At 48.4% G+C, this 27,223-nt stretch overlaps 1 protein-coding gene across 1 annotated transcript in view; it reads left to right on the top strand.

Annotated features, from left to right (window-relative positions):
* Nucleotides 1–27,223, top strand: part of CSMD2 (CUB and Sushi multiple domains 2) — a 548,714-nt gene that overhangs the window by 115,558 nt on the left and 405,933 nt on the right. The window lies entirely within an intron of this gene.

The raw sequence follows: 27,223 nt of genomic DNA, 5'->3' as shown, positions 1-27,223 counted from the left end.
GACCATGTAAAGTAGGTCTTAAGGGACAAGGACTGCATAGAAATAAAAAGGTAACAGTTCACGTGAGAGGGCAGTGAGATTGTGTGAGATTGAAGTTTCTCTCCATTCCTGCTCTGATGTTGATGTTTGATAAAGAACAAACAGGAGAAAATCCAAAATCAAAGAGTTAACTAAGATCAACAACAGTGAAATCCTGGCTTATGCGAAAACTACACGGAGGTTTCAGTTGACTGTCAGCCAGAGGTCACATGGCTTTATTAATAGAAGTATAGACTCCAGATCTTGGGAGGTGGGTGCATTCAGAGGAAGGAAACCCACATAATAAAGCAATCATCAGTAGCAAGGTATTTTTGAGGGTCATGGACTGTATCTCCAGCATAAGACCTAGAACAGAGTAGGTGTTTGGGATAAAGAATAAGAGAAGTAATGATCTCACAAAGAACAGTTAAAGAGAATGGGCTGGAAGTGACTTGAGGATTTGTCACAAAGAAGACAAATAAATGGTTGTTCTGTATTGCTCCAGAAAGCAGAACAACGTCCAGTGGGTAGATGTTAGATGTAGGTGGATTTCAACGAAGAATCGAGAAGAATCTTTGCATGGTGTTAAATATCATATGACGACGTAGGCTGCCTCCTGAGGCAGAGTGCTCCCCCTCTCAGGAGGTGCTTGAGCAAGGGTCTGATTGGTCAGGCTCAGCCACTGGTGCCATTGGCGTACTGCTCCCAATGGTGTATGTGCCGGATTTAATCCATGGACCATCCATCTGTTGTAAGATGCACCATTATTTGGGGTACTGCAGAGAAAGAAAAGCCACTGCCTGTTAAATTAGGACACCTTCTTGATGGTAGGACTCATCTCATTTTCTGAGCTATTTAGATGTTCAGTGTAACAAAAAGTCAGTGAAATAAAATATGTAGTCTGGGGAGGGGTACATGGTGTGTTTTGAATGTGCAAATTTATAGGGTACCAGTCTTAATATGGTTACAGTATGAAAACAAATACCCACGCAGAGGGAGAGGGAGAGGGGGAGAGAGAGAGAGAAATACAAATGGACACTTTTTAAAAGACAGAGCAGAACCCTCAGAGACGGGTCCCGCTGGTGGCCACACACGAGCCTGAGCCCGTAGACGCCGAGTGCATGTATGTACACAGTCCTCTTTTTCTGCTGAGGATTTCTTTGGTGGGAGAAGATGGGCCAAACTGGATGGGGCAGGGATTCCCTAAGTGCCTTCTAAAATTCGTGACAATTCTCAGTTGCTAATTCAATGGCTCTGTGATTCTGTAACTCACTACTTTAAATCAGTAACTCCCCATTCATTAATTTGATTAACTTTGATTCTAAAGTGTTTTTCTAATCTCTAGTATTGGCCTAAGCCCTGACTATCAAGCCTTATGAACACTAAGATGGGCCATGGCTACTTCCTAGCCTCCCATCCCCATCCCAGAGCTCTCTTCCTACTCACATTCAGCCCTTTTGTGACCCAAACAGGGAACTGGGAAGGGTCTGAGAAGGTATGGTAGCCTCACCTGGGACATCAGCCTCCCTCAGGCACAGGTAAGCCTAGACTCAGTGCCCACAGAGCCCCGCCTCATGTCTCTCACCTAGCTAGCCTCTCACCCACTTCTGGAGGCAGGGGGGAAGCAGGAAGCAGCCAAGACAGGAGCATGAACTTGTATTTTGGAACCAAATGGTTCTTTGGTTAGTCTGCCATTCACTACGTGTTACTGGAGAAAACACTGTACTATTTCTGCACCTCAGTTTTCTCAACTGTGAAATGGAGTTGGGGCCTGAGCACAGTGAGATAACAGCAATGCTCATTTATGGCCATGCCCGATGGGACTGAGTTTGCTTCCTCTTCCAAGATCCCTTCTTGCTCTGGGACCACAGAAGACTCTTCTTAAACTTCCATGTCTATCTCAAATGGAGGGTGACCTGTGACGTGCCCTTACTTTATTGGGAAATAACATCTCGAAGGCTCTGGTGCTTGCAGCTTCACCTCACAAGCCAGGGAGAATGTTCTCTTTCCAGCGCTGCACACCAGCTGTCTTGGAGGCAGCGCACAGACTGGCTGGCTTCTGTGGAGGCTTCTTGGGACTCAGCGTATACTAGGTTTTTTGCTGTCCAATCAAGTCCAACAGGAGAGAATGTCCTAAGCATGGCAAAGCTCATGAGAACCTAGCTTTTTGTTCAGCCATCCAGTCGTCCTTCCATTCATCCATCCATCCATAAACATGTCTTGAATACCTACTCTGAACAGGGCTGGGGAAAACATGATGATCATGATGCTGGCCTTGACCTTGGACAATCATGATCTAGCTGGGAAGACAGATAAGAAGTCCAGTAGCTGTGATGCAGTGTGATAACTGCTGGAGAGATGAAGGCATGGGGCATGGTGGTTGCTTGCTTAGACTCAAGGACAAGAGCTTCCTGGGTGAACTTTGGGGCCCACACCACCATCTGCTGTGGAATCTCCAGGTGAGTCAGCAGCACCCCCTGACCCTCCAAGGTGAGAGTTTGGTGAGCACATTGGAAGGGCAGAGATGAACCAGTGTGGTTGGAGTAGTGAGTGATGGGAGGGTGGTAGGAGGTAATAAAATCAGAGAGAGAAGAAGGGACAACCAAGTCAGATGCAGCCTTTACATGATGGAAGGACGTGGCTTTTGCTCTGAGTGCGGTGGGGCCCATTGGTGGAGTCTGAGCAGAGGGTGGCCTGACCTGATCTTCCTTGAAACAGCTGCTATGTCTGTGTGATAGTAACGGGGGGCAAGCAGGGGCAGGGAACCTGGCCAGGAGTCTACTGCAGTGATGCAGATGAGCGATGAGGAGTCTCAGACCAGGGAGTAGCCATGGAGAGGCTGAGAAATGGGTCTGTTCCAGGTAGATTTTGGGAGCCAACAAAATCGGCTGACAGATTGGATGTGCGGTGTTAGAGAGAAGTCAGGGTGGTTCCAAGGATGGAAAACTAGCAGCATGGAGCTGCCTTTAGCTGAGACAGGAAAGCCCCTGGGTGGATCAGGCTTGGGAAAGGAGTTCAGAGATAGAGAGCTCATTTGGGACTGGTAGGTGTGAGGTGCCTGCCAGGCATCAGGAGGACCTGGTGGGGAGGTAGTTGCATAGAGAACTTACATGAGATGACTTTGAATGGAAGGAGAGATAGAAAAGAAATTCTTTTTACTCCCAAGAGCTGCATTCAGAGAAGGCCCTTCACCCTTTTTTGCAGGCGTGCCTTTGGGGACCAGTTACGCCTATTGCCCAGTTCTTGCAGCAGCTGTAGCTTCAGTTCCTGCCAGAGGTCTAGGAGAAGGTAGGTCAGCACCAGCCCTGGCAAAAGAGATTGGCCCCTGCCCCAGGGGCTTACCAGCTCCCTTCCTGTCTTCCTGAAGCAGGAGCTCAGGAGCTCAGGAAATGCTGGCTGAGCAGAGGGATGCAAGGTTTCAGGAAAGTGGGAGAGCTGGTGGGCTCTACCCCAAGGTCCTAAAAGAGCAAAAGAAGGCCCGTGTTGCTGAGAAGTCAAGGCAGGTGGCATGTGTGTGGGTGCTGCAAGGCTGAAGGCAGCAAAGGCAGAGGATTGCCTGCAGCAGAGGGAGCAGAAGCTCATCTCTGCCTGGCAGGCACCTAGTGTTTGGGGAACTAGGGATTGAAAAATCCATAACGAGCATAGCAGTGAGTGATAAGACTTGAAAGGAAACCCTTTAGCAATGAACAAAGTAAATGCCCTTATGGAGCTTATATTGTAGTATAGGGAGCAGATGACAGAGAAACTGGATGAGTAAAGTACACAGTATATAGGTGTTAATGAGTGCAAAGCAAACTAAGAGGCAGAGAAAGGGAATAGGATGGGTTCAGGGTATGGAGGCTACAGTTTTAGATTTGGATAGCTGAGGAAGCCTCCTTGAGAAGGTGATGACTGTGTGAAACCCTGAAGGAGGTGAAGGAGTGAGCCAAGAGGATGTCTGGGGAAAGGCTGTCCCAGGCAGCAGGAATAGCACATGCAAAGGCCCTGAGGTGGGCTGACATGTTCAGGGAACAATAGGGAGTCAGGATGGCTGGAGGAGAGAAGTGGGGGTGACATGAATAGGAGGCAGCATCAGAGAGGCCACGGGGCCAGTTGGCACAGGCCCTAATAGATTGTTTTACAATGAGATGGAAACTTGGGAACATTCAGCCTATGTCCCCAGTTTCTCAGATGAGGAAACTGACCCCAGCCAGGCGAAGGCCCACTGTCAGTGGCTGGCCTGGTTCTAACACTCAGGTCCCTGACCTCCAGATTATTCCTCCTTTTCATTCAACTCATTTAGTCTTTCAGAAAATATTACAGACAGTTCACTCACTATTTGGAAATAAAAAGTAAAACTGGTGGAAAGGCCCAGAGAACTAGAGTGGAGAAAGAATGGACTCTTTTGAGAAGGTGCTCATAGATAATCCTTTCACTTTTTATCTTGATGAAAGCATTTGAAAACATCACCCCAGAGCGGTAGAAACTGGGACTTCTAATGCCCTGTTCACTAAGCTGATTTCGGGACTTTGGCCAGTTTTGACATTGATCCTCTTCTCCCACCTTTATATCTAGAAGTTACAACACAGGGTTGTTAGACCCGGGCTCAGCCTCCAGTGGGGAAAGAGGTGAAGTGTGTCGTAATTTGATCAGATATTACTGGCACGGTGCAAGGCGGTGGGGGTCCGCTGGTGACTAAAAGTAGCCTTTGCCTGAGCCCTCATGGAGCTCCCGACCCAGCTGGGGGACAGGCCAGCAGTCACGGCACAGTGACCAGGGCTAACACTAATGGCTAATACTACTAGAACGGGACTAATGCTGACGGCCGCCATGGCTTCTTCACCCGGAACTTGGTTGGGAAGGTTAAAGAGAAGGAACCTGTGGAAGATGGCGGTGAAAGGAAGCTGCTGCACACAGCTGCGGTTTTCAGGTCTCACCTGCGCCCTCTGGGAGCAGGAGCCGCTACCTGATGAGTGCAGAGAACCGGCAGCATGTTCCAGAATTCTGACTGGGGTTTGAGTGCTTTATAAAGGGTAACTATTTGTTGGTTTAAGTGAGATCCTGAGGTTTTTTTCAAAGAGTCAATTTATACTCCAATTGCAGCTTGACGGCCAGACTTGCAGATGGTCCCCTCTTTTTCAAGACCACGTGTCTTACTTTTATAAATTATAAAAGTATTACATGTTCATGGGAGAAAATGGGCAAAATGCATGAGAGCACAAAGAAAATTCCAGTCAACTGTGATCCAGCTCTCTAGTTATGAGTGCAGTTAATATCTTGGTATTTATCCTTCCAGACTTCGTGTGTGTCTGTGTGCATAAACTTGGAATGATATATAATAGTACTTATATTGCTATAATTATTTAACCGATTCCCTGTGTTTTGTTTCCACCCTTCCCCTATGATAGATAATACTGCAATGAAAAATTCCTGTACATAAATCACCGGGTGCATCCGATTATTTCTTTAGAATAAATCCATAAGGGCATGGCCGTTTCGAAGACTTTTGGTGGGTGGTTTCAAATTGCTTTCCAGAAAGATTTATATTCTTGCCAGCATTGTATACCCACCTCCTCACACCCTCCCAACACTGAATATTAACATTATTAAATAGGACGTCACCCGTTTGACAGGGAAAAGATGGTTTACTAACAGGGATCAGAGGAGGCCAGTCCTGAGGGGTTGCCTGTATCCCAGCAACTGTAGGAATCAGAGCGGAACTTGTTTCCAAGAAGCTTGTCCCCTAGCCAGTGCCCGGGCCTGACCCCTATTCAATGCGGCCGGGTGAGTGCCTCTCTGTGCTTGTCTCAAAGTGGGGCACTCCCAGGAGGCTGAGGTCGGGAGAGAGCATGTCAGGTCGGGCAGACCAGTCTCTTGCATTTCATCTGGGTTGTACTTCTGAGCTCAGAGGCTAGGGCCCTCTTTTGAGCTTCACTTGTACTCCAGAATGCTCTGTTATTCTTGTGGTCTTTCTCTTTCCAAATTAGATGCAGGCCTTCTGGAGGCAGTGAGCTAGCAGAATGTTCCTAGTGTCCATACTTGAGCCAACCTGACCAGCCAGCTCCCTGGAGGGTGCTCACCCCCCTCCTCATCAGTGCTTTCTTATTATTCCTTGGGGGCTTCCACTCTGTCAAACCTGGAGCAGTGTCCTGCTCTCCCTAGGAATGGTCCTGTCTCCACCCTGCATGTGGCTGGAGGCCCATGGGAGCAGAGGAAGTAGAGAGCATAAACTTCCTGAGTGGGTGCCCAAGGATGAATTGTGGTTTGTTCACTTAGCATCCCACCTTGCATACTGCCATCAGGAGAAAAGGGAAGCTAAACAAGCCCAGGTCCTTCCATACCTTCAAGACCTCACACCCAAGTCAGACAGACAAGCCCATAAAGCAGCAGAACAATTGCTTCCTGAGACTCTGGGAGCCCGGGCTGCTCACCCATCTTCATGCACTTTTTGCGCTTTAGAAGAAATTCCTCGTTAAGCAGTGTGGGATGGCGAGCTGGAGTCAGATAATGAGAACTGGAATGGGATAGGTGGGATATAAGCACGTGACCTGTCGGCAACACTTGCTTGAAGCTCCTGGAATAATAAGAGCAGGTGTGAGTAGGGTCTAGAAGCCACAGAATTATGCCAGTGTGGTGTGTAGGGTTCCCCTCCTGGGAGGCAGTGAATTTGTCTCCGAGTCAGGGATTGAGGGAATCAGGAGCACCCTGGGAGTACTGCCCCAAAGGTGTCTGGTTTGGCTAGGTCTCATGATTGGTTGGAGCCAAAAGGGCAGGGAGCCACACATGGACTGACAGAAGCACCTGGCAGAATGTGCAAATGTGGCCCACCTTGAATGCCAGTATCAGTCTGATGGTCGTGGCTGCCAACACCATGTGTTGAGGCCACATCCAGATTCACCAAGAAGAGTGCAGAGGTCAGCTAGTGATGTCTGCATGGGAGCGGACGAGAGCACTGTTTGCGATTTCCGTCGTTGCGGGTCTCCGGCAGCGCGGAGGGTAGTGCGGAGTGGCGGGGAGGGCAGCATCAGGGTGGTGGGCCTGATTTCTGCTTCTCCCTAGGACAGGGGCTGTGTGGGCCTCACTGGAATACCACTCCAAGGTGCCAGAGGAGCGGGAGCCATCACGTCAGTGTCCCAGCCTTGGTGACCAGATTCAGATAAGGTTCCAGTCTTAGGGGAGCTGTCAGGGAAACTGAGGCAGGAACCCAGTCATATTCACCAAGATACCTGGTGAGTGAAAGGGAGGCTCCAGCTCAGTGAGCTCCTCTTGGTTCATGATACTGGGTTGGCAATCACATAGCTAATTTGTACTTGACCTTCTAATGATCTACCTGCCTTACTTAGGACCAAATAGGACCAGGGCGAGATCAAGCCTACAGGGGCTGTATGGGTTACACATAATCATAAACATGTCATGGATCAGCCATATAGATGGGAAGTAGGATTCCTGGCAAGTGAGGTTTTTAGGAGCATTTAAAAGTCTTCTTTTCTTCCCCCATGATATCCTCTCCTATGTGGATTTCCACCATTAGAGTTGGCCCCATCAAATGCCCAAGCCAGAAATGAGCACATGCCCCATCACTGTGTAGGAAGCAGGCTGTTCACCCTCTCTCAGCCTCTTGGCCAAGGCAGAGAGGGCACCCCTAGCTGAGAGGACTTCTGTGGGGGCTCTTTGTGTTCATCTCAGATCTGATTAGCTTCCCTATTGAGAGATTGTTTTCCCTAAACAAAGACTGACTCACAGATGGCCCATGGCAGTAGGAGGACCCACTGATGGGAAGTGGGAAGAGATCTCGCCCCTGCTACAGCCTCTCCCGTGCTCTGTCCTCAGTGGTAATTGGTGAATGACCGATAACAGAGGACCTGAGCCACCCAGCCCAGCCCAGCCAGGACAGAGGCTGAAGTATTTGCTGGGGAGGGTAAGGATTGGTGAGCCCAGAACCAGGTAGGGAACCCTCTCTCAGAATGACATCAAGCTCCCAGATGCAGGAGAGAGTTGGAAATGATAGAATTCAATGGAATGAAGACGGAATTTGTGCCGATCACAATACCTGGACCCTACCTCAGACCATCCTTTCTAGGAAAAAAAGCCCCCCAGGAAAGCTCCGATAGCCTTGATTCTAAGGTGCACTCTCTGCCGTGCTACACTCAACCCAATAGTTTAACCCCCTGAAAGAGACAAAGCTTAAAACAATCAACAAATGCAGTTCACACGGAATTTTTTCTTTTTCCAAAGCTCTAATTACATTGACAGTGCATGTCATTACGGATGGCATGCTCGAATCCAGGAAATGTGGTACATTTACAAAGAGTGAAGCTGACAAAGGAACCCGTGGTTACTAGATAAGGCTGTGGCTCCAAATGTTCTGGTGAGCTGGCTGGATTCCAATGAAAATGTTTTTAATTCACCTACTTCTATGATTCTTACGATGGTACATGAGAGAAAGCCAACTCAAAGGCACTTGAACACGAAAGGGGATTTATTGGCTTGGGTTCTAAGGAAGTCCGAGGTGTGGATGGCTTAAGGAACAGCTGGATCCAGTACCACGGGGGCTGTCCTCATCTTTGAGCCTCTGCCATATCCCTCTTGTGTGACAAGAAGATGGCTTCTGGGAGTTTGGGGCTTACATGATCCTGGAGAAAGTGAAGATCCTATTTCTCCCAATGTCCAAGTGGAATCCATATGGAAAAATTGTTATTGGCTGTGCTTGGGTCACGTAATGTCCCCGAGAGAAGTCACAGTGGGATGAAATGCCATACTGACGAGCTAGAAGGCAGGCAGGGCTGTGTGATTTGATTGACAGGCCGCAGAGCCACATGGGATGGAAGTAGGGCAGTTCTCCCAGAGGAAGACAGCAGTGCTGGGCAGATAAAAGCTGTAGCCGTCCTGAGCCAGCCTGAAGGACCTAGAACCAAAGTTCTTCCATTCAGAGTTTAATCTGAGACTGTTCAAGGAAAGGCCAGTCTGGAAGAGCCCATAGGAGTGACAGAGGACAAGGAGAGGAAGAGGCAGCAGAGTGTGGCAGTGTTGTGCGCAGAGTTGCTCCCAGCTCAGGGGGCTGCCTCTGGGCATTTCCCCACAGAGGGGACCTGAGTGTCAACAGAGAAGAAGCAAACCAGCTGGAGAGGCTTAGGGCAGCCTAAGCCTCACCGGCAAGGAAGGCAGAAGCAAAGGAGAGACCGCAACCTTTGTGAAGATAATGCATGGGGATGCTTAGCTCAGTGCCTGGCACCCGGCGCCCAATCAATAAGTGGTAGCTATTATTATTAGCCATTAGGGATCATCCCTCAGCGCCTGCAGTCTGGGCATGATGGATGCAGGCTGTGTTTGTGTAATGGGGATTATTTATTAGTCACCTTGTAAAAAGCAATGACAGAAAGGCACAAAACTATGCTACCACAGAGGGATCTTATCTCATGGAAATCAAAAGCTTCTGTTTTTCCACTAGGAAACAAGAGCACTTGTTCTCAGAGATTAAATCCAATTCCTCTGTTAAGATCTAAAGGGGAAGAAGGAGATGTAATTCCCACAGGTCTCAGTACAGCTTTTAGGACGATTCATCTCCAGTCCCCAAGTACCTGGGAGGAGTGTGGGTGCGTGCCTGTGCAGATGCGTGCCTACATGTGTGTGCACACGCCCCTGCACTTATGTTTTAGGGGAGAGGTCGGGGGAGTGAGAGTTGCAGAAGGGAGGGAGGAGTTGGTGTGGAAAGTCAGGAGTGTCCCCTTGGAGCTCACTTAAACCTTGACCCCAACTTTTCTACCTTTGCAAACTGAGAGCCAAGACCCAGAGGTGGTATTGCTCTTGGTTGGGAGAGGCTGGACCACCCTGACCACTCCCCACTTCCCTTTCACCCCCTCCCAGCCACACCTGCTTTCGGCTCCCTTGCCTTGTCCCCTGCTGGCCTGGGACCCATTTTGCAAAACTATGGTTCGTTACCCATTGCCCTCTAGGGACATACACTCTTTTAGAACTGCTTAAATATTTTAAACAATTTTTTGTTTTTTTCCAGCTAACAGATGTAGCAAGAACATATTTATGTGGCAGTGCTCATATAACAATTCAGAGTGGCCACAGAATCCCTGTGCCTGAGATTAGGTCCTTTGCTAATTACTTGTTTAATAACAGCTCTGCCTCACAACTGTTGAAGACCTAAAGACAGCAATCAGCCACCGTTCCCCAAAGAACATGGAGACATTTTAAATTTATGTGGAGGATAAGAGGGAGCATACAAATCACTTCTTATTAGCATGCAAGTGAGACTCTGCGGCCGCTCTGAATATAACATTTATTAAGCACTTCCATTACCAGGCACTTTATGATCATTATCTTCCTTACTCCTTCAGCCTATTCGCTAAGGTAGGTGCTGCCGCCTATTATTGTCCCCATATTACAGGAGAGGAGACTGAGGCCCTGAGAGATGAATGGACTGGGGGTGGGGCACTGAACCCAGGTAGTCTGACAGGGCTGGTGCCTGCCGCGACTATAAGGTGGGGCCTGCCTGGTATGGAGCCACTGCATCAGCGTGTAAAAAGCAGTCACGATTTTATTCTTTTAAAACGATTTGTGTTTATTATAAACATTAAAGAGATACATTACAATTGTAAATACAAAGCGTTTTGTGATCGCACAAAAGTTTGCTAATCCCAAAGTGAATCATTGTTAACACTTTGAGAGAATCAACTTTAACGTCTAGCTGCCTAGGGAGATAATAAGCTAATGAGACTACTGGAAAGAAAGAATTTTAGGAAAAAAATGGAATTGCTGTGTTATTCCATTGCAAATGGAATAAAATTCTCTGTTTTATCTTTACCTTTTGGAAATTTTACTTGAATTCAACTGACAGAGAAAAATTGAACAAATTAATAAACTTTAGATAAATACACATTTGTCCCTAAAATATTTCTCTGAAACTAAAAACAAAGATTAAAAACACATTGAGAAATTTCAGTCATTATTATTATTGTTCTTTCTCTTGTTACTGTTTTTGCATTATTTGTTAACCTTGACAAATGAGGAGGTTGGCGTATGCATTATATTCGTTCTCATTTCCTCAACCTCTTTTCCCTGGTTAAAAAATTTTTAATTTTTTCTACCTGGCAAGGTCTATAACATTATATTCTGTTCTGAGCAATCATTCTCACAGTTGTCATATTGGCTTCCTATTTATAAAAGGATTTAATACTTACCACCGGTCTGAAACATTATGTTCCGGAGTTCTGTATTTTGATTGATCTGTTGGTTTGCTGAAGTTCACTGTCAAATACTAATAACGCAAAGGGCTCATGAGCATTGTACTCCCTGAATTCCTACATGCACAAGAGTGTCTGCTTGTTGTCCAAATACTTAAGTGAGAACTTTACTGGGTGTATAATTCTTAAGCTGCTGTTCTTCTCAGAGCTCGATTGGATTGATCTAGAGCTAAGCAGACCTACGTCTCTATTGTTTGGCTTGGGTTTTCTGCCTGGATACCCATAGGATTCACCCTTTTTCCTTGACACTGTGTAACTTCACCAGAGCGGCTCTCAGGTGATTGCTATGTACAAAAGTTTTACAGACACCAGGTGCCCTTTTGATCTTCAGATTCGACTTTCTCCGTTTCAGGATATTTTCATTGATTATATCTTTGTATATTTTTCCTATGGATGTGTTTGGTCTCTTTTGTCAATATTCTATGATCTTCTCTATAATCATGTTTCTGTTTTTTATCTTTTCCATTAGGTTATTTAATTTTCTCAAATTTACCTGCCAAGTTCATATGGGTTTTCAGACATGCTTAATTCATTTCTTGTCCTACTTCCCTTCCTCTTCCTCCTTCTTCCTCCGTCTCCTCCTCCTCCTTCAATGGCTTTCGGTGTGATCTTTCCCTTTTGTTTACCCTGCTCTGCAAGCTCACCTTTTATGTCTTTAACCTTCAAGTTTCCCTTTTATATTCTCAAAACTCTTGTTTGAATTCCTTTTTTTAAAAGATCTATAATTTTTACAGTGAGATTAGAGATCTAGTTCTGTAGTGAGACCAGAGATCCATCGTAAAACTATAGAACCTTGATTTTCTGAACTCATATTCTTTCCTTTGATAATTTCTTCTGAGATGTATGTGTCCCATAGCCTTTGACTTCATGAATTTCTTTCTTTCTCTTCTGTTTATTTATTTTGTGATTTCTACTTGTACTTCTTCACTGCTAATTATCTGGAGTTTTTTTTTTTAATCGGATCAAATATCTGCTGACAGAATACTGTGCAGAACCCTGGGGCCTGGGAAGCGAGGGGTCAGAACTGAGCAGTTCTGCATTGCAGGTCAGGTCTCTTGGCTTAGACGCCCTCTCACTAAATCCAGCGTTTCTATTCCCTCTGTGCCCAAACGCCTCTGTGTGGTGGTTTGGGGATGGATGCCTCACTCACGCACTGCCTTGCTCTGTAGCCTCCCTGGGACAGAGGCAGGGCCATAGATCCCTCAAGCAGAAAGGCAGATGGCGGCCTCTTCAGCCTCCTCCGGCTTTCCCACCTGCAGTGCTGATGGGCCCGTGTAGGACACACCCAGTTCTCCCACGGCTGGTCCCTGGTTCACATTCTCACATCTTGTCACTCTTATCAGAAGTTCATTGGTGCTCTTCAGGGGCTTAGATACTCTATTTTAAGAAAACCGGATGCTCTCAACATTCCTCCCTGTTGAGGTCCAAATTCTGCAGTATTTGATGAATGTGCTTAAAGGCTTGTGGCTGGACCGTTTTCTTGTTTCACTGAAGATGCAGCTTTCACTTCTTTATATTTTTGTTCCTTTTGTTGTTATTGTCAGTGGATTTCAAGAGAAATAAAAAGTGTAATTTTACTTGACTTCTTAAAAAAGAAGGCTTTTGTGGCATCGTTGTTGAATGGTTGCATTGTACCAATAGCATTTAACTTCCTAAAATTCTCTGTTGACGGACAATTATGTTGCCTTCTCTTTTTTCTCAAATATAAACAATGCTGTAATGAATATTCTCAGATATTTGTCCAGTTGCCTTAACCCTCATTTTAAAGAACTGGGGGGCAAGTCGCAGAGAAGGTATGGGGTTTGCTCAAGGTCAAGAATCTAGTTACTAGTAGACTTGTAAGTGCAAGTCTGCCTATGAGACCCCATTTCAAAGCCATCTAGCCCATCACAAGCCTGCATCTCTGTTGTCCCAGGAAAGATCCTTCCTGTTCCATCCTCTCTAAATTGACTGTCTCCTCCTCTGGCTTTGCATTCTTGTAGATTTAGCCCCTGTTCTCAGAGGGATTAACTGTAAGAGGATTTTTGTGCTGCTTTTCTCTTGGATTCACACAAAAGGACTTAGATAAGTCTTGGCTTATGGGGCCTTAATGGGCCTTTAGGGAAAACTGGAGCATCTGGGGCCAGTCATAACCAGAGGGAGGCATCAGGGAGGCTGAGACATGCCTGGGGAAAGCCTTCCAAAGCATTTTCTTCAATGTCCCCTTGAAAGGCAAATTCCAGGAGTCTGGGCTGTTTATTCAACCCAGATATTTGGACTCTCTTAAATTGAGGATCAACTCTTTGGGGGCATTCACATGCAAATGACAAATAACTGAGTACTTTGAGTACCCAGGGCTGGCTCCATAGGCCTGTGTCCTGTCCATTGCCCAGGGCTCTGCACTTGGAAGGACCCGAGCTTGGTTTAATGCTCTGCTGCTGCCCTCTTGAAATTCTTAATTGTGTTGGAACAAGGGGCCCTGCATTTTCATTTTGCAGTGGATGTTGATTATGTAGCTGGTCCTTCATGTGCCAGATACGGTACTGAGCTCTTTCACCTGGGCGAGCCGAGGCTGTCAGAGGGAGAATCCCAGAACTGGATCTGAGAGCTGCCAGGCTGAGTCTTCAAATTCTGCAGGCTGCAGACAGCTTGGCATGAGAGCAGCCACCAGGCTAATGTAGCTGTGTAGACAGCGGGACACCTGGGCAAGGTACCTGTCCTCTGGGCCTGCAGCCACAACTGGTCATAACGGCAAAGACCAGCCACTGGGGGTCTCCAGGCTGCACCTCAGGGGCAGATGAGATGCCCGTCCTGCCTTCCCAGACTGCAGCCTGCTGATTGATGGAGGCTGCTAGAAAAGAAGGCGTTCATTAGATTTTCACTCCATTTTCTTCCTGTGACCGGCAGCATCACCAATGCAAAGGAGACCAGTTCCAATAATTTTGCAGACAGATTTCAGCATTCCATCCTAACAGTGGCTGGAAGACGGCCTTCCTCTTTCTCCCTGTCCAAGTCTCTCTCTTTCTCCCTTTTCTTTCTTCTGTTTTATTAGCTGCACACACAAAAAAGATTTTTATTACTCAAATGAGCTCTCAGCACGTCTGCTAATACACTCCTAATGGGTTTTAAGACTTAAAAGCAACAGCACGGATCACCATTTGCCTGCTCAGCAAGAATTTGCCTGGTGGGAGGGCGGGATGAGGGAGGGGAGGAAGGCAGAGAACAGGAGATACCTCTGTTGGCCAGACCCACCATGCAAATGAGCTGGGATGCGGTCCCAACATATTAAGTGGATCAGACTAGCTTCTCGTTCACATGTGCAAATTAGATTAATCAGAGCAGACGCAAAAAGGGGAGAATAATAATGCCGTTACTAAGGACACACAGGCACCCGCAGGGACACGCAGGAACTGCACTTGGGCTGGAAATCATCTTTGGGTGATGGGTGACCTGGCTTCTCCCACCCAGCCATCCAGCTGGGTCCCAATTTATTAAATGGTCCCTGCTTTGCCAGCCACCCAGGTCCTTCCTGTTGGGCCCCACACCAAGGAGCAGGAAATCCAACTGCAAATCTTCACTGCCCTTTTGGTGTCTGAGTGGAGCCCTGCACACATCCAGTCTGGCCTGAGGGTTCAGAGCACAGAACTGGAGTCTGATGAACTGGCACCGTTACTGACCTAGTACATGACCTTGGGAAAGTGACTTGATCACTCTGAATTTCTGCTTCTGCAGGTGGGAATGTAACACTGTCAAAGGGGTGTCTGTGGATTAAATGAGTTAATATACACAAAGCACAGTGCCAGATATGATAAATATTAGCTATGATTTCCTTTCTCCCCCCTCCTCCTTCCCTAGGTCCTTCTCTCCTTCTTTCCCTTCCTGGTTTCTTTTGTGATTCATGGAATCAGTTCCAGCTTTCTCTCAGTTGATTCATATAATGGACTCCATGATTTCTCTAATTTGATCTTCCGGGAGAGGTACACAAACCCATTCTACCCAGAGATGGCACCCTTGGGAAACTCCAGGCTTCTTGCTGGAGCCTTCCTTCCCGTGTATACAAGTTCCTCTGTTTTCCTTCATTGGTGAGGTGTGGGAGGCAGGGGGAGGGTTCCACCCTCTTTCCTACCCAGTTGTCAGCAGCCCCAGGACAATGGGGACCCACTGCCAAGACATTCTGTTTGCTCCCGGCAAGTCGTGTCCTGAGAGTTGATCTGTACAGAATTTACACACCTGTGCCAGGATCTGTGGGCAAAGAGAGTTCTATGGAAAAGCCACAAGCTAGGAAGAGAGGAAGTCAGAGCTTGACAGAATGTGGCTTCTCATCATCCATCAACACTCTTTCATCTCTCTGTGCCAAGTTTTATTTGGGCAGGTACCATGTGGCCTGGATGGGGGCGGGCGGAAAGGCTCGAGGGCTTGGTCATTGTGCATGGCTCTGATTACCAGTGAATCCGAGCATCTTTCCACCGTTACTGGCCATTTGTATTTCCTTTCCTGTGAATTTTCTGTGCATATTCCTCGCCTATTTTCTTGGGCCATTTGAAGTTCTTTTCCTTTTGCAGTAATTTGCAGGAGCTGTTAATAATATTTGAACGCTCATTCTTTGTTTGTTATGTAATTGTACATATTTTCTCCCAGTTGGCTGCCGGTCCTTGCTTTGTCAGTTATGTTTTTCACCACACGCATCACTCAGCTGACCTGCACGAGGCAGGCACTGGCCCTAGGGCATGCAGTTACAGGTGGTGGGGGTCACACCTGGGAATAAGAGCTGTCAGGTGTGTGTCAACAGAAACCTCCAAATGAACCTTTGCTCTAGGATCTTGGATATTAGCACAACTGGACTTTGGGATTTTTAAAGCATTGCTTTAACTATTTGCAGTAAATCATTTTTTCCCCTGGTGAAAAGTGAGCTGAGACATGATGAACTCACTCTCAAGCCCTGGTGATGGCTGGGAATGAGTTTGAACAAAATCGTTAGAGAATAGTCCAAGAGTAGGGTCTGGGGAGACACCTCCATGTTTTCCTATTTCCTGAGAGCTAAGCTTGACCAAAGTAAGGGCTTTTGGGGATGTGAAGGTTCTGCACAGCCCTGAAGTTTTGATCAGGAGGCCAATTACAGACACAAATACCCACAATAGGAGGCCCGCAGTGGCTCTTGGTGCTAGATTGCCAAGCTGGTAAGAAGTGGCGTCTTGGAGCGCAGCCCAGAAGCTGCCAGCCCTGCCTGAGTCAGCCACTTTTCATGGATGATTCCAGCCTTGGAAAAGCCGAAAGCCCCCTGTGTGTGTGCAACTTGGGGTGGTGGTTCTGCAAGAAGCCCAGACAGCACAGAGTTGTCCAGGTATGAACTTCTGGGGAGTCTACCAAGATCCACGGTGAGAACTTACCCGTCCTCAAGAACATTTCTGCTCTTTCTCTTCATTATCGAGAAATACACATACCAGGCGCCTCGTGTGTTCAGGACCAATGAGAAATCACAGAACTATTTCCTAGGTGCACATCTATACATACACAGGTGCAGTTGTACTTTTTATGTGAATAGTATAAAAGTGTACTCTTATGAAACTTTGCTCGTACCACATATCTTTAGAGCTCTTTCTGCACTCAGTCTTCTTGGTGACTATGGATTTCCGGGCCGTGTTACCTGTTCTATTGATGGATATTAAAGTCTCTTGCAGGGGTCCTGTTAAAAGCGATGTTGCAGTGAGTGCTGTTGTCCGCGCCTGTTCGTGTGCGTATGTAAGAATGTCTGTCAGGTGGAGAGCTCGAAGCGGGATTGTAGTCAAAGAGCTTGCAGACAGTAATTTTTACGTTGTTCGTTGTCCTCCCCAAAAGCCAGACTAAGTTACATTCCCACCACCAACCTAAGTTGATTTTCGTAGCCACTCTCCACACTACACTTTGTCAGTCTTTTTCATTTTGGCCAACCTGATGGTCAAGTAATGCTTTCTCATTGTTTTGATTAGCATTTTCCTGATTATTAATGAGGTGCCCCTTTTCAGATGCTTATCCTCCATTTGTATTCTTTTTTTTTTTGTCCCAGTGAATTACTGATTTATATCTCCTACCCATTTCATTCCTTTTGGGTTATTTACCTTTTTCTTATTAACTTGGAGCTCTTGATATATTCTGGGCATCACTGTTCTGTCCATTATCCATGTATGATTTCTTTCTCCTACTTTTCTGTAACTCGTATTTGAACTTTGTTTTGAGGTCCATTTTAGAGATGAAGAAACTGAGTCAGAGAGAGAGAGCTTCCAAATGAGTTGCCCAGAGCTGTATTTCTCTGCAGAACAGCAAGGCTGTGTCCTCCTCTGGCTCCTGTTCAGGGGGACTGGTAACAATGAGCACACATCCAGGACTGAGCCCGGTTGTGCCAAGCTGCAGAGCTGGATAAGGCAGGGAGACCCACGGTGGTAGTGCCTGCTTGGTGCTGCTCCGCCTCCCCTAGCTCTCTTCTGCATTCCATTGGAAGAATTTCAGAGTCCCCAGCCCACAGCTCCTTTTGGCTTAGGATCTGCTGCTGTAAATTAGAGGGTTTCAAACTGTGTTCTCTGGAGCCCCAAAGGTTCTAGGTTTGTGTATCAAGGCCGCCTGTAATAGGGTGGCCAGATTTCACATATACCTGTCCTTAACAGGACACCTGTTAAGTTTGAATTTCAGATTAGCAACACATTTTTTAGTATAAGTATAACCCGTGCAATATTCTAGCCTCACTATGCCTCATGCAATATGTATTTATAATAGAAGCTCATTCGTTGCTTATCTGAAGTCACATTACTGGGATCATGCATTTTACCCAGCAGCCCTAACCTGGAGGATGTTGGAAAGGTCCTTTCCCGGCCCACCCAGCCTGAACCAAAGGGGGACACTTTCAAATGTCTTAGATTTTTTAGATTTAGGAAATTAAAATTACAAAGAGAGCAAGCGGCTGTGCAGACCTGGGATTTGGATCAAAATGTTTTTGAGAGCAGAACCCGTGATTTTTCCCATGTGCTCCGAATGCAGGGAGGCCAACTCTCCTCTTTTTGGCCCTGCACCAGGCTGGGGAAGGCCCAGGGGCAGTAGAGGGCGTGAGGAGATAGGCCCGTTAGAGCAGGGGCTTCTCATGTGGAAAGACCACAGGCCGAGGGGACCAATGGAGAGTGATGCGTGTTTTCTGCAAGACTCTCATCACCTTAAATGGAGTGAATCCACATTAATTCAAATTAAGTAACTGTTTAATTGGCTTTAACTCCATCTCCAGGAGTGAGTTCACAGCCCATGCACACATCTTGGGGCCTCTGATTATTAAATATCTTTCATTACTACACATCCTATCCCTTTCTTTGATCGCTGTTCTGTGTTTTTAAAATCACCTTCATTGAAACCTAATTAACACAGTAGAACACCGCAATCTGAAGTGCACCGTCGGATGAGTTTGACGAGCGGATGCGTCTGCTTACCACCGCAGTCAGACGTAAACACTTCTGTGACTCCTAACAGTTCCTTGTGTCCCTTCCTTGTCATCCAGGCAACGGATCTGCGCTCTGTCAGCGCACACTAGATTCCTCTTTCCCGGAGCTTCCCGCGATAGAGCCGTGCGGCGTCACCCGCAGTGTGCGCTCTCCTGTGTCTGGCTTCTTTCACTGGGACGACTGTGGAGCTCATCCGTGTCGTGACATGTGCCCGTGGTTTATTCATTTGTACTGCCAGAGCAAAATCCAGTTGTATTAAATATATGCCCATTAGTATGTATTAATTTGTTTATCCATTCACCTGTTGACGGGAATATGGTGCATGTCAAGTCTGGGGCCATTATAAAGAAAACTGCTAGGGATGAAAATTTATACACAAGTCTTTGTGTGGCTTATGCTTTCCTTTCTCCTGGGTATATACCTAGGAATGAGATTGCTGGGTCGTGGGGTAAGAGTATGTTTAACTTTACGAACAATCGCTCAACTGTTTTACAAAGCAGTTGCACCGTGTGTGACACTCCCATCGGCACTGTGTGATGGACGCGCCCTTGCTAAAACCTGGTGTCCTCAATTTTTTGAACTTTACTCATTTTGATGGGTATGCAGCAGTACTCGACTGTAGCTTTGATTTGCATTTACCTGATGGCCAACGATGATAAACATCTTTTCATGTGTTCATTGGCCATTTGGATATTGTCTTTTCAAGCCTTCTTCTTATTTTTTAATTGAGTTGTTGGGTTGCTTACCTTCTTATGAGTGAGTTACAAGGTTTTATATGTATATTATAATAGTTTTACATATACGTATATAAGTGTGTGTGTGTGTGTGTGTGTGTAGAGAGAGTCACACTTCACGTTTTCCCGTGTGGATATGCAGTTGTTCCAGCAGCAGTGGTTGAAAAGACCATTAGATCATGTTTTGAACAAGATGCAACCTGATTGATTCCCTCCCAGTCCTTTTACTTTCCTCCTTTTCTTCATCAACAGATGTTTCTTGAGTTCCCGTTGTGTGCCGTGTTGTTTTAAGTGCTGAGCATCAGCAGAAGGTAGAACAATTCCCTGCTCTTATGGAGGTCGTAGTCTCGCAGCAGGAGGCAGACAATCAACAACTTACTCAAAAATAACAATAGTAGACCAGGCACTAGAAAGAAAAATAAAACAGGGTTAGGGAACAGAGAGAGGCAGGACGTAGTGGTGGAGACAGGGAGGGCAGAGACCTGAAGGATGGAGGGTGTAGGGACTCAGTTCTCTGCAGATGAGCATTTAAGGAAAAAGCCCCATTCTGGGGTCTAGACTAGACACATGACCCATTGCCAGCTCAGCTTCTCAGAAACCCCTTTAAGTTCCATTGTGGTAACAGGGTTCCTCTGCAGAGTCCTTTGTGTTATCACCTGTCAGGTGATCCCTCTTCGTGCGCTGGCCGCTCCAGCCACTCAGCTGCATTTCACAGCAGTGATTTTGCTGCAAGTCCACTGGGAATGGCTATAGCAGACTTCACTCCTTCATTCATTTCTTCAAAAGCTATAAATTAAGGACACTAAGTGTGCTTGGCACTGTACTTGTCTCTGGGGAGACAGAGATGAACCAGTAAATGGGAGAGGGTTGAGAAATTGGCCTGAGTTACGGCATCAGCAGGAGCCAGGACGGGAAGACTGTTAAATGCGCTTAGTCCATTAGGTCCGTCCTCTGCAGCAGGGAGCACCGCGAAATGGCTCAGGCAGTGACTGCTCCTGCTGTTGTGCAGCTCCTGGAGGACGAGTCAGGCTGTGCCCAGGAGACGTGGCAATAGGGCAGGCAGGGCAGGCTGAGGTATGGATTAAAGTGGTGGGGGTGCAGGTGGAGGGCAGAAAGACTCTCAGGTGACTCCAGGTTTCTGATTTGAACTAAGGGGACTGTTGGTGCCATCGATTACCTTAGGGGACACAGGAGGTATGGAATGGGTGGGTGCTGGGTGGGGTGATGATGAGCTCATTTGGGAGCATGTTAGCAGTGAGGTGCACCAGGTAGAAATGTCTAGGATTTAATTGCACTTGAAGTCTGAAGGTCACAAAGGAGGTTTGACTGGAGGTCAAGACTTGGGAGTCATCTGCAGAGAGATCATGGGTGATGCCAGAGACAGATGAGACATTCCAGGGAAGCAGCTAACAAATACTTACTCTGTGTCAGGCTTTGCACCCAGCACATCTTTAAATGGATGGTATTGGGTTCTGACACTCAACTCCCTTGGTTCAAATCTCAGCGTTCCCACTTATTAACCACTCACTCCACCGCTCTATGCCTCTGCTTCTTTTTCTACAGAATGGTGACAATCCTAAATTTACCTTGTGCGGGCTATTATGAGGATTAAATTTAAAACATTTGTTGTACTTAAAATAGTATTATATTTTGTGATCAATAAATGTTAATTATAAGGTCCTTCAATTCTCACAGCACACCTGTAAAATAGGATTTATCATAACCCATTCTACACATGGGCCTGACAGGTCCATGCCCAAGGTCATCGGCTCAGGAATGGAAGAACCAGAACTTGAACCCAGGTCTGTGTGTCCCCAGAGGCTACCATGCAAGGCTACTATGTGGTAAAAGGCCTGAGCATCCATTGGCTTCCTGATTAATTCAGTCCCTCCTGGCAGAGGGGTCCTGACACTTGCTGGAGCCCTAATCACCACTGTGCTGTCCTCAGCCACTGCCAACTTCCTCCCACTGCCAGCTTGGGCCAGAATACCTAGCAGACCAGCCTGCAGGCCTTATGCATGCATGAGTATGACACTGTCTTTCTTACCTCTTCTGGTTGCCCCTGTTCTCAAGATCCAGATCCTGCCACCTCTACCAGGAAGCCTTCTCTGACCACCTCGGTTCCCTGGAGCCCTTTTCCTCTGGGTACTCTTAGCTGTGATGGCCCGACCTGCTCACTTGAGACTTGTGTGCACACTGCCCTGGACAATCTTCGGCACTTTGTGGCTTGATATACCTACTGTGCTGCGTCCGAGGCAGGTGCTGTTAGTACCCTACCTCAGAGTCAAGGCAGAGGGAAAAGGAGCCTCTGAGTCAGCACCGAAAAAGTCTATTTAACATGCCCAGGGCCCTGCCTTAAGCTCCAGGTGCCCCATTTGGAGAAAAGAGCTAGTCAGAGCCCTGGCCGAGAGGGTGTGCAGCTCGGGGTTGAAGCCAGGAGTGTAGACTTGGAAGGACTTCAGGCTATTAGCAAATAAAGTGCAGATAGAGGCCAGGACTTCTGACAGGAGCCAGGGTTGGAGAGCGGCTGAGTCATGGCTCAGCGGGGAAGCAGGAAGGGAGCTGGCTCTGGGGCTGGAAGACTGGCTCTACTTGCCTGCTCAATCACAAGATGCCCTGCAGCCCTGAGCCTCAGTCTTCTCAACTCTAAAATGAGTATGACATTGGTGTATCCTTTTGAGGGTTGTTGGGAGAGCTCCTTGCAGTGAGAAGGGAGTTAGATGGTAGCGCCCCTGCCTCCTCCAGGAGAGAAGGCATCCTACGGAGGGTAGGCCTTAGCAGTACTTGGGAGGCAAGGGAGGATGTGGCCTGGAAGGGCAGAGAGAGGGGGCTGTGTAAGCCTCCCAGCCCTGACATCAGCTGTGTGCAGGGCTCTAGGATGGAAGGATTTATGGGCATTGTGCACAAAGAGGGAAGGCATTGGCAGCTGTCATTCCATAAATCCTAGCTGGTGCCACCTCTGCCCTCAAGGAACTCCCTAGTGTGGGATGGTCAGACTCATTATTAACGGGGCATCTCCGGCCAGGGTGCTCAGTGGTGGTCAGGGAGTGCTCCAGGGGCCCAGAGCTCAGGTGAGAGAGCGATGGCTTCTGCCTGGCCCGTCCATCAGAGCACTGACTGTGGTGGCCCGGCGGCCCGCCAGTGCGCTGAGACCCCCGTGTTCCTCTAAGGGTGGGGGCGTCAGAAAGGCTGTGTAGACTGGGTGCTGGAAGGGAGCACAGGTTCACGCCAGCGGAGCTACGCAGGGCAGTACCTTGAGAACCTTGACCTCCAGCTGGGGAAAAAAGGGGGGCCAGATCTACTGGGGAGCAGGGACTCTCACAAACATTATCCCCCTAACGTACAGAGTGTCCCTTTTTTTGTCTGAAGCCCAGAGAGGTCAAACAACTTACCAAGTGCTACACAGAGAACAAGTAACGCCACCGAAGTTCCCCACTGGGGTCCTTCCGGCTCCCCTGGCCTGGTCTTTCCCACAGGCCCCCTCCTGCCAGCCTTGTGCCTTCCCAACAGATGGCCACTTGCAGGTCTCTGCCAAGTCCTGCAGATGCCACTGTGTCCTGCCTTCATCCAGAAGAGCCCAGGAAGCCGCGGGGCCTGGCCCACCGCAGTCCCTCCGATCCTCCCCAGCTGCCAAACCACTAATTAGTGGGCCCGGCATTGTGGCTTCCAGCATGCTGGTGATTGTTCCTCCCAGCTTCCCTCTCGCTGGCGTCTCCCCTGGAAAGCCTGGCCGCCAGCTACATTAGCTATATTTAACTATGGCTACTGGGCAGGGAGGGGCTGGGTGGGTGGAGAAGGGAGGGGAGGCTAAGTCGGAACTGTGAGTCTACACTGAGAGGGGAGGGTAGCCGGAGCAGCCTCTCCTCCATCACCTGCAGGGGCAGCCTCATTGCTGTGGCACCGGGGCTGCTGTGCGTGTGGGGCTTGACAGAGGCTGAGGTTTATGTAGAATAGCCATAGAAGTCTTCACCACCGGACTTTATATTCACCACAGCTATCTGGTTTTCACTGACAGGTTCTGTAGTGAGCAATCACCACACATTTGCATGGGTCCGATACTTTTATATTAATATTAATGTAATCTACTTCATACATTGGGATTCTTTGGAGAGGAGTTTGTTCCCTTAAAAAAAACTGGAAATCAGAAGCTTCTCCCTTTAGTGCCCTGCTGTTCAGAGTGCCGTCCATGGACCAGGAGCCTGGGCATCACCTGGGAGCTTGTTAAAATGTAGAATCTTGGGCCCATCCCAGATCCAGTGAACTGGAACCTTCGCTTTATCAGATCCGCAGTGATTCCTCTGCTGTTGAAAAGTGCAGTGATTCCTCTGCCTTAGTGCAGACCAGGACCACTGGGGAAGCTAGTAAAACGCAGACGCCCTGGCCTCCTCCGTGAGATTCTGACACAGGACGAGAGGAAGGCCCAGGTCACCTACGTGTTTCCGAGCACCCTGACTCTGGGGACCTCTCAGTCTGCCCCCAGAGGTGGTCAGGTCTGCACTCGCTAACAGCATCCAGCAGGCATGCTGGCGAGCAAATGGCAGAAACAAGCACTCCTGTGAAACTCCTTTCTCTCCTCCCAGGGACACTGTCCCTTGAGGTTCCCGACCCAAGGGCAGAGGGCTGGGTGACAGCTTCTAAAGGTGCAGTCTGGGAAGAAACCCATAGATTCACCAGTTCTCCCTTTGGTCTTGACCATGGAGACATCCTTAAGCTGGAGGGAGGGAAGGACTAAAGCAGCAAAGAGGAGGCAGCCGCAGTCCCAGACTACATCTCAGACTTTTCCCGTTTTCCTCATAACTGCTCACCAAAGAGTCGATGCTCTCCTGTCCTGTCCGCACCTTCCCACAGAGAAAAGTGTCCCCAAGGGGAAAGATGACGCCCTGAGGGACGTGGCAAGGAGGAGAGGGACAGGTGGGCCAGCTGGATTATCTGCAGCCTGTCTATGGCCTATGCTGAGGATGAGGCCTTGAATAACTTCTTGGCACCTGCTAAGAGCTCAAAGACTCATGGAGTTAAAAAACAAAGACTATCTCTCACCAGGATTGTTATTGCAGGAGCCTTCTAACAAGCACCTCCCCCCTTCAATTCATCCTTTTCAGGGCAGGCTGTGCCTTTGCTTGCTCTGAGTCCTCTCTGGCTCCCCAGGACTCTCAGGGTTTGGTCCAAATACCTTCACAGGACTTAAAGGGCCATGTAACCTAGGCCCCGCCTACTGCCCCAGCCTGTCTGCCTCTGTCCCTCCCTGTGTCTTATGCTCCACCAGAACTACGTTACGTCTAAGGCCTTGAGTGCACCATGTCCTTTTGGGCCTCTCTGCCTGTGCACCTGCTCTTGCCTCGGCCAGGGACACCCTTTCCTCTACCCACTGGCAGGTCTCCTACAACACATCCCCAGAGCCACCTCATTGGTCCCCCATTCATTCAGTTATTCAACAAGAGTTCAGGAAGTCCCTACCACATGCCAGGCACTAAGCTAGAGTCTGGGGTATAAACCAGAGTCAACTGATTTAAAGTACTCAGACCAACAGCTTCAGGATAATCTCTCCCCTCCACCATACATTACCAATGAGGAAGCTGGGGCACAGAATGGTTAAGTGACTTGTGCGGAACAAACACCTAGAAGGAAGAGGACTAGGATTTGAATGCAGAGTCCATGTTGGAGCCTGAGGCTTAGGCACCATGCCACTGTGCAGCCTTGTTCCAAAGGCCTCTTCCCAATGTCATCCCCCCCCTCATCCGCCGACCTGCTCCCCGCTCCTCTGGCCCTGGCCCTCTTCTCCTGCTCCCAGCCGACAGGATGGAACCAAAGGTTATCCAGTAGCCCAGATCAGAAACGGCAAGTCATCTTGGTCTCTGTCCTCTCTACCACCCAGTCCTGTCTGTCTGCCTTCTCAGATCTCTCACATCAGTCCCCTTCTCTCCAGTCTCCTGCCACCTCCTAGTCCGGGGTCCCCTCCTCTCTCGCCTGGACTGCAATATTGCTATTGCTGCTTTTACTCCTGCTCCCCACAATCCATTCTTCACAGAAACCAACAGACTCACAGCCAGTCTGACTGGGTCACCCCAACTTGGCTCCCATTGGCCTCACGTGCCATTCACACTGTTCAAGGTTTTACTACCTGGTCATTTCTCAGCCTTGTCTCCCGAGCATGTCAACACATGTCACTCCATCTGCCTAAAGGCTCTTCTCATCCCTCACTCCACCCCCAGCCCAGCCATATCTAATTGTGCCCATTCTTCAGCTCTCTGCCCAAGACTCGTCCCCACTCTGATCACCCGTCCAGCTCAAACATCTTTGCTTTCTTCGTGGAACTGTCTCGCTTTGTGGTTTCACACCTACTAGCATTGTTGCCTTGTTAACACCTGTCTCCCTTATGAGGCTGAGAACTCCAGGGCAGTGACGTGTCCAGTTCTGATCTTCACCGTACACCCAGCACCTGGCAGTGCCCGATGTAGAGCAAGCACACGAGAATACTTCATGAACAAATGAAGGGGTTACTGTGAGAGCGAATCAGAGTGCATGTAAAAGCATGTGGTACAGCCCGTAGTATAAAACAGTCACTCAATTATTAGCTAATAGTAATCGTTGTTGTTAGAACTAATCTTGAGCAAGCCTTACCTGATGCCCAGAGGGGGATGGAAATTGCACCTACCTTGGGTAGTGACTGCAAACAGCTGGAGAGAGGTTATAGAGAGCAGAGGGTGGTAGCTGCAGACAGCTGGGAAGGTGATCGGGAGCATCTGGGTGGCGGCTGCAAATATCTGTACGACTGAACAGCTGGGGTGGTGATTGCACACTCCTGAGGATAAGGCTGCAAATAAGTGGGTAGTGACTGCAAATAGCTGAAGTGTTGAACTGCAAACAACTGGGAGTAAGAACAGCAAACAACTGGAGAGGAGCCTGCAAATAGCTGGGGAGCAGAACAGCATACGGACAGGCACATATGCATGTGGGTGCAGCCTGCTCTCCCTCCCACACCGGCCCCAGATCCCATCTGCCACTGCAGCACCCTGGCCCCTGCACATCCTTCTCTCCCCCGACACAGTGGGCCAAGGAGACCCAGACGGTGTCTGTCTGAGGCCACAAACAAATCTGGTCCACCATCTGTGTCAGGTCACCTGGGTGATGTCTTTCTACTCCTCCCCTGTTCCAGGCAAGCCTCCTTCTCTCAGTCCCTCAGATGCTGTGCTTCCTCCACCCCCCACCCTTTGCATGAGCCAGTCTCCCCTGACAAGCCCGCACCCCATCCTTCAGAGCCTTGTCCCAGCATCACTCCACCAGAAGGACAAGATCAGATTCTAGATTTCCATCTTCCTTCCGTTCTTCTTCCTCAGCGAGAACAATCATTATTGTTCCTCGGTCTGCATCTGCCTGTGGGGTGTTCTGACTAGTGCCCATCTCCCCTGCTAGCCTGTGAGAGTCTAGAGAGCACAGGCCATGACAATACTCATCACTGGACGCTGAGCACCTGGCCCTGCGCCTGGCACACAATAGGTGCTCATCGATGCGAGATGGCGTGAGGATGGGTGGGGAACTGAAGGAGCTGCTGGGAGGGGCTGGGGGGTTCCCAGAAGGCATGGGCAAAGAAAATACGTAACTGTCATGTATTGAGTGCCTACTGGATACCTGGCCCTGGGGCAAGTTACCCTGTTCTAGTTAGTGTGCTTGGATGCATGGGAGTGAGCAAGTGTGTGTTTGTCCAGAGTCAGGAGACCTCGGTCTCCACCTCAGCTCGGCCACTGCATCATGGTGGGGCCTGGGCCTGTGACAAAATCTATTAGGAAAGACCAAAATAGCCCTGCCT

Source organism: Desmodus rotundus, chromosome 3, assembly GCF_022682495.2.
Source record: "Desmodus rotundus isolate HL8 chromosome 3, HLdesRot8A.1, whole genome shotgun sequence".
NCBI lineage: Eukaryota > Metazoa > Chordata > Mammalia > Chiroptera > Phyllostomidae > Desmodus > Desmodus rotundus.
Note: the sequence above shows the minus strand (reverse complement) of the source record. Positions and strands in the feature narration are given on the sequence as shown.